The following is a 12,958-nucleotide window of genomic DNA, read 5'->3' on the forward strand; positions in this document are numbered from 1 at the left end:
CACCATAGTTTAGTACTGCAAATTGCTACTGAGACTTAGAACCAGATGCAGGATTCTTGCAGCAACATTTTAAATGTATATATACAGTATATACCGTGCTGGACTTTAGAAAGGTCACATACATAGTAAGGGAGTCAGGCAGGGCCAGTACTTTACAATTAATACCTGGTATTTAAATATGCATTATTTGAACATTCAAGTGTGGTCTCTATTAAGGCTTGAATTATTTTCACTGAGAGTTGGGGCTGTTCTGAAATTTCATTTGAAACTAATGGTCAGTGTAGGAGACTGTAAATTCTAGGAATCCACTATCTAACAGCTCCTTAAGTCAGTAAAGGTACACTTATAATGGTTCTACAGTTAGACATGTTGCTTTATTCTAACAAGATAACAGTACAGGTTGAGTCTCCCATATCAAAAATTCTGCAATATGGACGTTTTTGAGCATGACTGAGATAGTGACACCTTTGCTACATAGACACAACCTGTAATAACGTCTGCACAGCTTCCCTGTAGTGTTTCTATAACTTGTAGCCAATAAACATGAATGGAAATATGAAGTGGAACTTGCCTTTGTGGTCAGCATGATACTGATACTGGCACTTCGTTTCATTTTAATGCGCTATAGGTACATTACTAAAGGTGCCAGGCTTTGGGTGCGCTGCTGATGCAGCTGAGTAGTGTAATAAGTGATAGGTGATTCTGACAAAGAAAAACAACTGTCTGGTGGAGCTGACCCATAGAGAGGAACAATGTGGCTTATTTAGAAACAGTATGTCCAGACTGGAGTCACCCTTCCTGTAACACATAAGGAAATCTTTTTGTCAAAGTAACATAGAGTTAAGCAAAAGGCGCCAAGTGTAGCAGTTGTGCATATAGCTTTATGCTTGGTCACTGTAAGTACTTTACCATTGGCAATCTATACTTTTTTTTATAAAATATACAAAAGGGAGATCAATGAGAAAGTCTGCCTTTTTAAAACTGGATCATTGAATTAATTGTTACAGCAATCCAGTACCGGAATGTTAGAGTTTCACAGCGGACAAAGAAATTCTAGTTTTGTACATGTTTTGACATTGTAAAAATAATTTTTACAAAGTCTTTGGGGTATGTAAGGTCAGAAAGGACATTGGTCTTCCAGTAAAGGAAGATGAAGTTACACTTGAGTCAGTTGTGGTTTTCTTTCAATCTAGAGCTGTTGAAACATCTGATAATTTTAATATGCCACCTCAGTCGCTTCTTAGCCGCATGCATAGCCAACTGGCCAATATTGCAGTCTGTGTGGCCAACTTAAGTGATCAGGACTGGTTGCTGTCAAAGTCAAAAAATATTACAGAACACGCAGCATGTATAAAATAGACACACATGCCCACTGCGCGTGCATTTGTTCCGCCGTGCATGCACATATCCGCAATTTGCGTATGGTCGCTCCCGCGGTCCTGCGCGTGGTGTGGATATTTATGAACGCATGGAGGGCTATCAAAACATTACATATTTAATCCAAATAGTGCACATTGTACACATAGTCCCCCTGCACCACATCAGCAAGTATCAACAGTTTAAATGATTCCAGGACAAAGGGATTCACCTTTGCATGATAGGAGGGGACAGACTAAGGTTATAAGGTGGTGTCTGGTATCAAGCTGTAGGGTATTTTAAGGGTAACATTCTGGTGTTGGTTTGAGGAAGATCGCATGTTCCTGCGGATAGTTATGTGCAGAAGCAGAATATAGATATAAACTCTATTTACTGTATATTATGTATGCGGCGGGAATCCAGAGGAGACCACACACAAGAGCAGTTGAGAAAGACATCGCCCACCTTTTCAAATCAACCTATGACCTCTCCTGTACTGTAAAGATGCATCCCTGTGTCCAATGGACAAAGGGATTACAGTATCCATTGTATTGCTTTTGGAAGTATTGTATAAAAAGCCTGTTGCTGCCTGGCCGGACACACAAGACTCTTAACGTTATCTACCTGATAGCGGAGGACCGGACCGGGAGGCGCATGCGAATATTCTCACGTATGTACATTGACTGTGGCCATTTACTCTGTTGTATTGTAGTGCATAATTTGTATTGTTAACCCCCTTTCAGAAATATTACTCTGTGGTGTCGGAACCCAGCGATTAACTACAAATCGGTGTTGTGTCCTCTTTTCCCTGCTAGGGTTTAAAGTGTATTATATTGCCTAACTGTATAAGGTTTTTAAAGTGTATATATTGAGTGTGTACGCGCTGTGTGTACTTTGTACCCCCAGCACGGCGTTTGTACGCAGAGTCCGTACATGGTACGGGACTCATTACGCAAATAGCGTAAAAGGTACGTAGAGTGCATATTAAGTTTAGCGGCCATAGCGGCTCCATGGTAAAAGAGTGTTCAAAGGTATAGCTTTATGGTTTAAGATAATATCAACATTTTCAATTGGGGGCATCGTCCGGTTTTTCCACATACCCGCAGCCTAGCAGGTTAAAGCAGACTTTATCTATCAGCAAAGGGCAGACAGGTATCCTACGTAAACCTTTTTCTGGCAGCAGGATACACTGGAAACCCTATTTTATTGCTGATTAGATGGCGTCTGCTCTGCATGGTTTGTAGGGATGCTGGTGGGACCCTTAGAGTAAATACGCAAAGCTATTTAAAAAGTCTGTGAATTTCTGTTTGGCGCCAAATGCGCACACAACACAAGCGTACACCTGTACTCTGTATACCTGCTCACATTGTTGCCATAAGTACTGATTACTAGATTCATTTAGACCTGTGCGGAGAAATTTGTTGCTATTTAGTTAAAACAGAATAAATATTAAGGAAGTAAACGTAAAACACAAACACAGTCTGGCCTAGTTAAAAAGGTTTATACAGAAAGACAACTGTGTTGTGTTAAGTGAGCGATTATAGGTAATATCGCTTACATTTATAGAAGTGTGGGATTTGTACTATTGCGGACGTACGGTTTCTGTACACGTGTCTCGGACAAAGGACGGGACTGCGTACGCAACGTAAAGACATACACACGGTCGCGTGTTTACGCAACGTGCGTAAGGGTACGACCGCTAAGTACAAATTACACAATAGCATTGTTTAGTTTAGGGGCGGGACAGTAGCCACGCTACATTAGCACAAATTGCTCGGTTTCGAAGATTTAGTTTAAATAAAACCTTTTTTTACTGTATTGCCTCTGGTAGTAGAGCAGTTTATCTGAATGAAAGATAATTTTCTGTACAGAAAAACCAAAGTGTATTTGAATGAGTGAACGTGAGTGAGCAAACGTAACAGAGAACGTAGTGGACCCAGGGAATTCGGGATCCCGTCGAGTGGTACATCAAGTGAGTGGAGACTTGGTGGCGTGAGGCAGCTGACTCATGTTAATATAGATTGAAGTACAAAGGAGCAAGGTAGCAGAGTACCGCGGCCCAGGAGGTCAGCGAGGTTTAGAGTACCGCGGCCCAGGGGGTCAGCGAAGGTTTACCCATTTAGTTTTTCTTTTATACGCTCCGGCTGAGGTCTCGCAGCCTGAAAATCGATTCCAGTGGTCGTACGGCGGATAAGTAACAAGTACCTATACGCTGTGCGATTGGACCGCGCGTTCGTGGGTGCAATATTTAGCGCAACGTGATATCCTTTTTACGAGCTTTGGGTAAAATCGCGGTATCATTACCGCTGTATATAGCATACGCAAGCGTGATTTGTGTATAATAAAGGTTTAGAGAGTTTTCGCTGGTCTCTCTCAGGAAATCTCCAACAGTTTATATTTACTGCAAAGGGTAAGTTATTCCCAGAAACTTCCAGTAAATAGAGGTTACATAGGGCCCTAAGTTGGGTACATTGCCTTCGCTATCGACAGTGTATGGTAGTACTGGCCAACGTGAGCGGGTGAAGAGCGCTCGGAGAACTTTCATAGTTGCCTTATATTGAGTATTTTGGTTTTTTGTGGGATTAGCCGAAAGGACAATACCTGCAAAATATGGGGGCCAGTTGCTCAAGTAAGGGACGTTCAACCAGGGTTCAGGTTGACATACCGCGGCCCAGGGGGTCAGCGAGGTTCATAATGTGTGAGAAGTATGGACCACACACAGGTTTTGTGCAATGAATGGGAACGTATGACTGCGGGAGATAGGGAACGATTCCCTAAGGTAGGCAGTTTTGAACCAGAGGTATTGCAGAATTTAAGGATTAGGATATGTCTGATAAAATCCGGAAAACAAAGGGTCAGACACACAAATTGTTTAAACTTATGGCAGCAAGAGGGCGATATGCAAAGAGAATTAGCTGACGCAGCAGGTTCCGAACCTAGCAGGAAATGATGGCAACCGCACCACCACCACCACCGTATATTGTAGGGGAGAAAATGGCTACAGACAATGGCATATTGGTATCCGATAAGAGTATAGTTGATAAATGTACTAACCCTAACCCTTGCAAGTTGTATCCCATTTTAAACTTTCCTCAGGACTGTGAGCAAGAAGATGAGCCCAGCACGATATCGGCACTCTCTAGCAGCCACCATACAGAATACTCAGGTGGGCACGGCCCAACCAGTAAGAGCAGTAGTAAGGCCCCCTAGCGGAGGGATAAGTGAGGTCGTGTCCACAGGTAAGTACGGTACCATACATTACGCAGAGACAATAGCACCTCAGATTGTGGAGTCAACTCAGAATGACGTAATTGAATTAAATCCTGTCAGGGTGATCGCAGTCCCCAATGGGAGGACTGACGCTCAGGGAGTCACTCCCATCAGGAACATTGCTATGCATTGTCCCTGGTCCCGGACAGAATTGAGGGCAATTATGTCAGAATTTCCCGATCCCAGAAAGGATCTAGTCGCATGCCAGAGGTTCATTAAAGAGTTAGGTAACGCCACCGAACCCACAAACAAAGATTGGCGAACAGTGCTACGAGTATGTTTACCTTCCAATATTGACCCCGCGAAATTCATTACTGATTGAAAATTAGAAGCAGAAGTACCTCTCACTGATGAGTACACTCAGGGGAATGTACGACAAATAAATCTGCAATTAGGAGTATATTTCCCTACTGTTGTCAAATGGAATAAAATCTTTTCCATAAGACAAAAAGAAGGTGAAATGGCATCTGAATATTTCCACTGAGCACTGCAGGAAATGCCTAGATACACTAGGATCGAGGACATTAAGGACAATGTACATCACAGGGAGATAGCTGTGTCAGTATTAATGGACGCTTTAAAAGAGACATTAAGAACAAGGGTACAAACCACTCTACCTAACTGGAGAGGTATCTCGGTGGCTGCATTAAGAGAGTCCGCTATCGAGCACGACCGGAACGTCATTAAGCACAGGGAGTCTCAGGGGGATAAGCTGATGACAGTAAGTATAAATGCTCTTACAACAAAACCGCATCAGCCAAAACCCCAGACCCCTGATGGTAAGTCACGTGTAGTAGTATGCTATAACTGTCAGAAGGAAGGACATTTTGCACGGAATTGTAGGTATACAAACACACAAGGTATACCGACCCCCTAGACCAGGATATGAACCACACTATAATGCACATAATTGGGATCAGGGATCGCATAGGACAAGTTATGAGCCACATGCAGGGGAAACAAGGAGGTACCCACCTAGGAGAGACTGGCAGACCTCTGAAAATTCTCAGTTACCCCCCTCACATATTGTAGCTGCCAGTGCGCTGCGGGAGGGTCACAATATACAATAGGGGTTGGGCCACACCTGTAGTCTGCAGCCAGTGAAGTTCATTGCTAGCCTTGGTAGTGAACCTGAGGTCACAGTTGATGTAGCTGGTAGATCATTACCTTTTCTTGTAGATACAGGGGCGGCCAGGTCAGTGTTAAATTCGACGGTAGGTATGAAAACCACGGGTAAAACAATTTCGGCAATGGGAGTAACAGGAGTAGTGCAACACTACCCTTTGAGTAGACCTGCAGAGATTACGATAGGGCCTTTGCAGACCAAGCATTCCCTTTTGCTAGCTGCATCGGCTCCGACTAATCTAATTGGAAGAGATTTATTGTGTAAAATGAGGTGTGTCATATATTGTACTCCTGAGGGTGTCTTCTTGGATATACCTGAGAATCACGTTCAGGAAGTGCAGGATATGTTAGACACCCCACAAAGGCTAATGTCACACTCTGCTGTTATAGACAGGTGTCCATCAAAGGTAGAGGAAATGATCTCACGAATACCGGGATCCCTCTGGACCAAAGATGGACAAGACACTGGATTGATGGCGAATGTAGCTCCAGTAGTAGAACAAATAAACGATGATAGGATAGCTCCAAAAATCCCTCAGTGTCCTCTGAAGCCAGAGGTGGAATTAGGAGTATACCTAGTCATAGAGCGCTTGCTACAACAGGGCATCCTAGTCAGGACGTCCAGCACTGCCAATAGTCCCATCTTCCCTGTGAAAAAGATTTGGGTGAGGGGTTACAGGCTAGTGCTGGATCTAAGGGGGATAAACAAGATAGTTGAGAGCCAATTCCCCGTAGTGCCAAATCCAGCTGTCATCCTCATGCAAATTCCCCCTACTGCAAAATTTTTCACTGTCATTGACCTCTGTTTTGCCTTCTTTTCGGTCCCTCTGCACCCTGACAGCCAATACCTGTTTGCATTTACATACAGGGGAGTACAGTACACCTGGACTCGCCTACCCCAAGGTTTCATTGACAGCCCAATTATTTTCTCCCAGGCTTTGCATGACTGTTTACAATCCTTTCAACCTGAGAGCGGATCAGTATTAATACAGTATGTAGATGACTTACTGCTGTGTTCTGATTCACTCGAATCGTCCTTGAAAGACACGAAACAGCTTCTGTTTCACCTTTCTAATACGGGACACAAGGTTTCAAAGGATAAGTTGCAGCTGTGCCAGACCAGGGTAAAATATTTGGGACATTGCTTGACGCAAGGACTTAGACACCTCACCGCTGATAGAATACAGGCGATTCGCGACATGACTCTGCCACAAACCCAGCAACAGATCCGCACCTTTCTTGGAATGTGTGGGTACTGCCGAAACGATCCCAGGGTTCTCCATACTGGCTTTACCTTTGCAAGAAATGGTCTCTTCGAACAAACCAGATCGGATCTCGCACACAGATGAGTCCGAACTGGCATTTGAGAGACTCAAACAGTGCCTATCACAGGCAGCTGCATTAGGCATGCCAGATTATGGGAAACCCTTTGAATTGTACGGTACCGAAAGTGCTGGGTGTGCGGCAGGTGTCCTAACTCAGAGACATGGTGATGCCAGCAGGCCGGTAGCTTACTACAGTGCACAGTTGGACACCGTAGCGCGGTCTCTCCCCACATGCTTGCGAAGTGTTGCAGCGATAGCTTTGCTAGTAAGTGAAAGCGAAGACGTAGTGTTAGGACACAACCTGACAATCCATACACCTCATGCAGTGTCAGCCTTACTGAACTCCGCCCAAACCAGACATGTCTCATCGGCACGGTTTACAAAGTGGGAATTCGCACTAATGGCCCCTGTAAACATCACCATAAAGAGATGCAGCGCACTAAATCCTGCAACTTATCTGCCGGGTGTGCCTGGACAGGCACAAAGGGTGGAGGATGAGAATGATGGTGAAGGAGGATTTAGTGCAGACACTGACACGCATGATTGTATGGAATACCTGAACCAGACTTCCACTGCAAGACCTGACAGTGACAACCCACTGGAAGGCGTAGATTTTACTTTTTACACTGACGGTAGTTGCCACAGACAGACGGACTCGGGAGACCTGTGTACTGGATACGCAGTCGTAGATGACAGAGGTATCATAGAAGCTGAACCCCTGGGCCCACCGCACTCAGCACAAGTTGCTGAGCTGGTCGCCCTAACCAGAGCGTGTGAATTGGCCAAGGGTAAGTCAGCCAATATATACACAGATTCTAGGTATGCCTTTGGAGTAGTGCATGATTTCGGGGCCCTATGGCGCCTCAGAAATTTCATGACGGCAGCTGGCACACCTGTAGCGCATGCATCCCACATAAAAAGGCTTCTAACAGCGATACAAGAACCAGATAGAGTGGCTGTTATCAAGTGCAAAGCACACACTTACAACCAAGATCCAATCTCACTTGGTAACAGCCGGGCAGACGAAGCTGCTAAATCAGCAGCCAGCACCCCCATACAAACAGATATCACATCACTGATGACATTCAACACAATCAGCACACAAAAATTAATTGAAATGCAAAATTTGTGTTCTCCACAGGAAAAGGCGGTCTGGAGGTCAAAGGGGTATGGCCAGGAGGACTCTGGACAGGTGGACAGGGTAAGCCAGTGGCCCCCAGAGCATATCTTCCAAGCTTAGCTGAGGCGGCACACGGTCTGACTCATCTGGGTAAAGAGGGTATGTGTAAGCTGGTGAGAGCCTACTGGTGTGCGCCAGGATTCTCTTCTCATGCGGGTAAGAGAGCAATGACATGTCTTACTTGCTTGAGGAAGAATATTGGAAAGTCAATACCAACAGAACCATCCCATATCCCTCCAACAGACTGCCCTTCTCAGGTAATACAAATTGATTTCATACAGTTACCACCCTGTAGGAATTTAAAATATGTGTATTTATGTTTTCCAATTGGGTAGAAGCGTTCCCTGCTGCCACAAATACTGCTACGTTCACTAAAAGAAAATTGTGCAGGAATTTGTGTGTAGATATGGTTATGTGCAAACTGATGGGAATTAATAGCAAGCTGCATACTCCGTACTGCCCACAGGCGAGTGCGAAGGTGGAGAGAGTGAACAGCACTATTAAGAACAAGCTGAGCAAAGTGATGGCTGAAACTGGATTGTGGCCAGAAGCTTTGCCACTAGTATTGTACAGCATCAGAACCACTCCCAGGTCCCCCCTTAACCTATCACCCTTTGAGATTCTTTTTGGTCGACAACCCCATTTAATGATAGACCCCCAGGATGATTTGAAATGCAATAACGAAGTGACTGTAAAATATTTGGTTAAGATGAGCCAGCAGCTGAGGAATCAAAACAGAAATCTAAAGCTGGTGATTCCTGACCTACCGAACAGTAATTGTCATGACATTGAACCTGGGGATTATGTAATGATTCGAAATTTTCTACGCTCAGGTTGCCTTATTGACAGGTGGGAAGGACCGTACCAAGTCTTACTAACCAGCACGACAGCATTAAAGGTTGCCGAAAGAGAGACTTGGGTCCACTCGTCCCACTGTAAGAAGGTCGCTGACCCAGAGAACCCGTGACAAAGAGCAGAGTGTAGAGAACATCGGATCACTGGAGTGTCTGTTTCAGGGAAGGTTGAGAGGCAGGACTGTTGTCACGGCACCTGAGCGCGGAGAACAACAAGACCAGAGGCGGTTGTCGCACCAGTTTTTCTTTTTTATTATTTTCTCCATCTCCCACTACCCTCCTTCTCTCCTTCCCTTTCTCCCCCTTCTTGTTTCCCTTCTCTTCCATTAACAAGATGGACTTACCCCCAAGAGACTGCGTTCCGGGTTTTCCTGTTAATCCTGTTGTTGACCAGGACAGTCTGTTTCGGTGAGGGTCCCAGAGAGGTCGAGAAAGGATCTGGAATGGGTTCTGAAGGCAAGGATGGATTTGTAGAATCCCAAGAGCAACACATCACTCGAGCAAAGGCGAGTATCAGAAAGCGATCTGGTAGTCTGGGAGCTCGGAGGCACTGTGAAGGGTTATTGGCTGAGGAAAATTGCCTTTGCAGGAATTGTGAGAACATAGTCGAGGATGGGTGCATCCAGAGATGTCAGTCCAGCCTTAATATCAACATGGACCGTCATCCATTGAGTGATTACCACTCACTAGTGGGTAAGGTCTTAAACCAGACAGAATGCTGGGTGTGCTCACAAGTACCTCAAGGTCAGAGCAAGTCAGGATTAGTACCGTACTCTTTAGCAATAGATGAGGTACTCGAATTATGGGGTGGGAGACCGGTGGACAAGAAATTCAATATTTCTAGGCCCCCTAGTTTGAAGCTCCACCAGTATCATGTAGATAGATCCTTATTATGTTTCAATATTTCCAATTACCGAAAACTGGGAAATTGGGAGGTGACATGGAATAACCAGACAATGGCCTTTTCGCACAGAGCTGATAGGATACCCATAGACTCTGAACTTGTACGCCAAATAGCCAACAGTGGAAGGTATTTTCGGTATAGGTATACTCGAGGAAGCAAGACCATGTGGGTTGGAGAAGTATCACCAGGGTACTGTGCTCATATCATCCAGCCTGATACTTGTACTGAGCAGATCGGAGAACTAGGGATTGGGTTTTTCACTTGGAAAGTTTGTAATATGGTAATGTCATATTCTGTCCCATATGTTCTCCCTGATGATGCCTATTTCATATGTGGGAGGAAGGCGTATAAGTGACTTGCCCCGAACTCAGAGGGATTGTGTTATGTTGGAAGAGTGTTGCCAGAGGTCATGACCATAACCCATGATAAGATGAAAGATGTTCACCGCAGTGCTCAGGCTCCTTATACTCATGCTAACTATGAACACATCGTCAAGAGACACCTCATAGAGAGGACAGAGCACGTAGCCTCTGATTTGATCCACAAATCCACCGGGATTCAATTCCTTCTCGCATTAGACATCACCCGTACTGCCAGAGGAATGATAAATTATAGGTATATCCATGCGCTAGCGAACTTGATAGATAATATCACTGAGATGTATGATGACACCTTCAGGTATATGGGTAGGGAGTTACAAGCTTACAAGACAGAACTGATCCAGCACAGGATGGACCTCAATTATATCACAGCCGTGACGGGTGGGTACTGTGTCACTTTGGCAACTCAATATGGTGTGAAGTGCTGCACGTATATTACAAACAGCACTGATGACCCCACAGAGATTATCGATCAAAAGATGGATGATATATTGCAGTTGAAGTGGGAGTTCCGGAGGAGACACAACCTTACCCTGACCACTGTGGGTAATGAGCTGACCGGCTGGGTCTGATGGTTGAACCCACGAAATTGGTTCTCAGGATTAGGAGAGTGGGCTCAAAATGTTATTATGAGTGTAGGAAAGTTTCTCCTTTGTATCCTGGGAGTCGTCATAATTATTGCCTTGATATTTAGGTGTGTTCGAATTCTAACGTGGCGCAAGCACGGCACAAATTTGATGAGTTTAAGGAGCGGGGGCATTGTTACAGCAGCAGATTTAAATTACGACCCATCCATAGAGACAGTGTTATGATAAGGATTGCAAATGAATTCCATGGCCTGTTTCTTTCACCTGTTTTTCCTTTGTCTCCCCCTCTGCCCAGATACACCGATCCGGAAAAGACATCGATCCTACCCAAGAATGATTATGAAAATGTTATATGAATGTATTTTAGATATGTGTCTTATCTTCATCTCTACAACCTTCAGTTAGTGACACACATAGTCGACAGGTGATATCCACATATACTAGCACTCACATATGTTCCCCCTCCATGTATCCTCAACTAAATGTGCACCCCATTTGTTGGAACAAGAAGCCGAAAAGAACTCGGTAGTGTTTGTTGGCCCACTTACAGACCCTTAATACGGGATAAGAAGGATTTAATGTATACTTCGCAATACCTCGAAGCTTATCTAGAACATATATACGGCACGATGATACATGCCCCTCAGACATGGATTCATACATACATGCTTTTTACTATCCCACTAGGTCATACATTTCCCGCCTACAACTCTCCTCCTACCATCCAATCGTTTGTAGATATTGTATTGATATTTTTCTGTTTAGCGATTAGATAGTGGCAGTTATTGTTGACTGCCAAAGGGTGGACTGTCAAAGTCGAAAAATATTACAGAACACGCAGCACGTATAAAATACACACACATGCCCACTGCGCGTGCACTTGTTCCGCCGTGCGTGCACATATCCGCAATTTGCGTATGATCGCTCCCGCGGTCCTGCGCATGGTGTGGGTATTTACGGCGGAGTTTGTGAACGCATGGAGGGCTATCAAAACATTACATATTTAATCCAAATAGTGCACATTGTACACATAGTCCCCCTGCACCACATCAGCAAGTATCAACAGTTTAAATGATTCCAGGACAAAGGGATTCACCTTTGCATGATAGGAGGGGACAGACTAAGGTTATAAGGTGGTGTCTGGTATCCAGCTGTAGGGTATTTTAAGGGTAACATTCCGGTGTTGGTTTGAGGAAGATCGCATGTTCCTGTGGATAGTTATGTGCAGAAGCAGAATATAGATATAAACTGTATTTACTGTATATTATGTATGCGGCGGGAATCCAGAGGAGACCACCCACAAGAACAGTTGAGAAAGACATCGCCCACCTTTTCAAATCAACCTATGATCTCTCCTGTACTGTAAAGATGGATCGCTGTGTCCAATGGACAAAGGGATTACAGTATCCATTGTATTGCTTTTGGAATTATTGTATAAAAAGCCTGTTGCTGCCTGGCCGGACACACAAGACTCTTAACGTTAACTACCTGATAGCGGAGGACCGGACCGGGAGGCGCATGCGAATATTCTCACGTATGTACATTGACTGTGGCCATTTACTCTGTTATATTGTAGTGCATAATTTGTATTGATAACCCCCTTTCAGAAATATTACTCTGTGGTGTCTGAACCCAGTGATTAACTACAAATCGGTGTTATGTCCTCTTTTCCCTGCTAGGGTTTAAAGTGTATTACATTGCCGAACTGTATAAGGTTTTTAAAGTGTATATATTGAGTGTGTACGCGCTGCGTGTACTTTGTACCCCAGCGCAGCGTTTGTACGCAGAGTCCGTACATGGGCCCTCATTCCGAGTTGATCGGTCGCAAGGCGAATTTAGCAGAGTTACACACGCTAAGCCGCCGCCTACTGGGAGTGTATCTTAGCTTCTTAAAATTGCGACCGATGTATTCGCAATATTGCGATTACTAACTACTTAGCAGTTTCAGAGTAGCTCCAGACTTACTCTGCCTGTGCG

General features: G+C 44.6%; 1 long non-coding RNA gene across 1 annotated transcript in view; it reads right to left on the reverse strand.

Moving 5' to 3' along the window:
- Positions 1-561: 561 nt before the first annotated feature.
- Positions 562-12,958, reverse strand: part of LOC134935348 (uncharacterized) — a 50,918-nt gene continuing 38,521 nt past the window's right edge. Inside the window, exon 2 of the long non-coding RNA XR_010180075.1 lies at positions 562-798. This is a non-coding gene — a long non-coding RNA (uncharacterized LOC134935348). The remainder of the gene's footprint in view (positions 799-12,958) is intronic.

Source organism: Pseudophryne corroboree, chromosome 6 (assembly GCF_028390025.1).
Source record: "Pseudophryne corroboree isolate aPseCor3 chromosome 6, aPseCor3.hap2, whole genome shotgun sequence".
NCBI classification, from domain to species: domain Eukaryota; kingdom Metazoa; phylum Chordata; class Amphibia; order Anura; family Myobatrachidae; genus Pseudophryne; species Pseudophryne corroboree.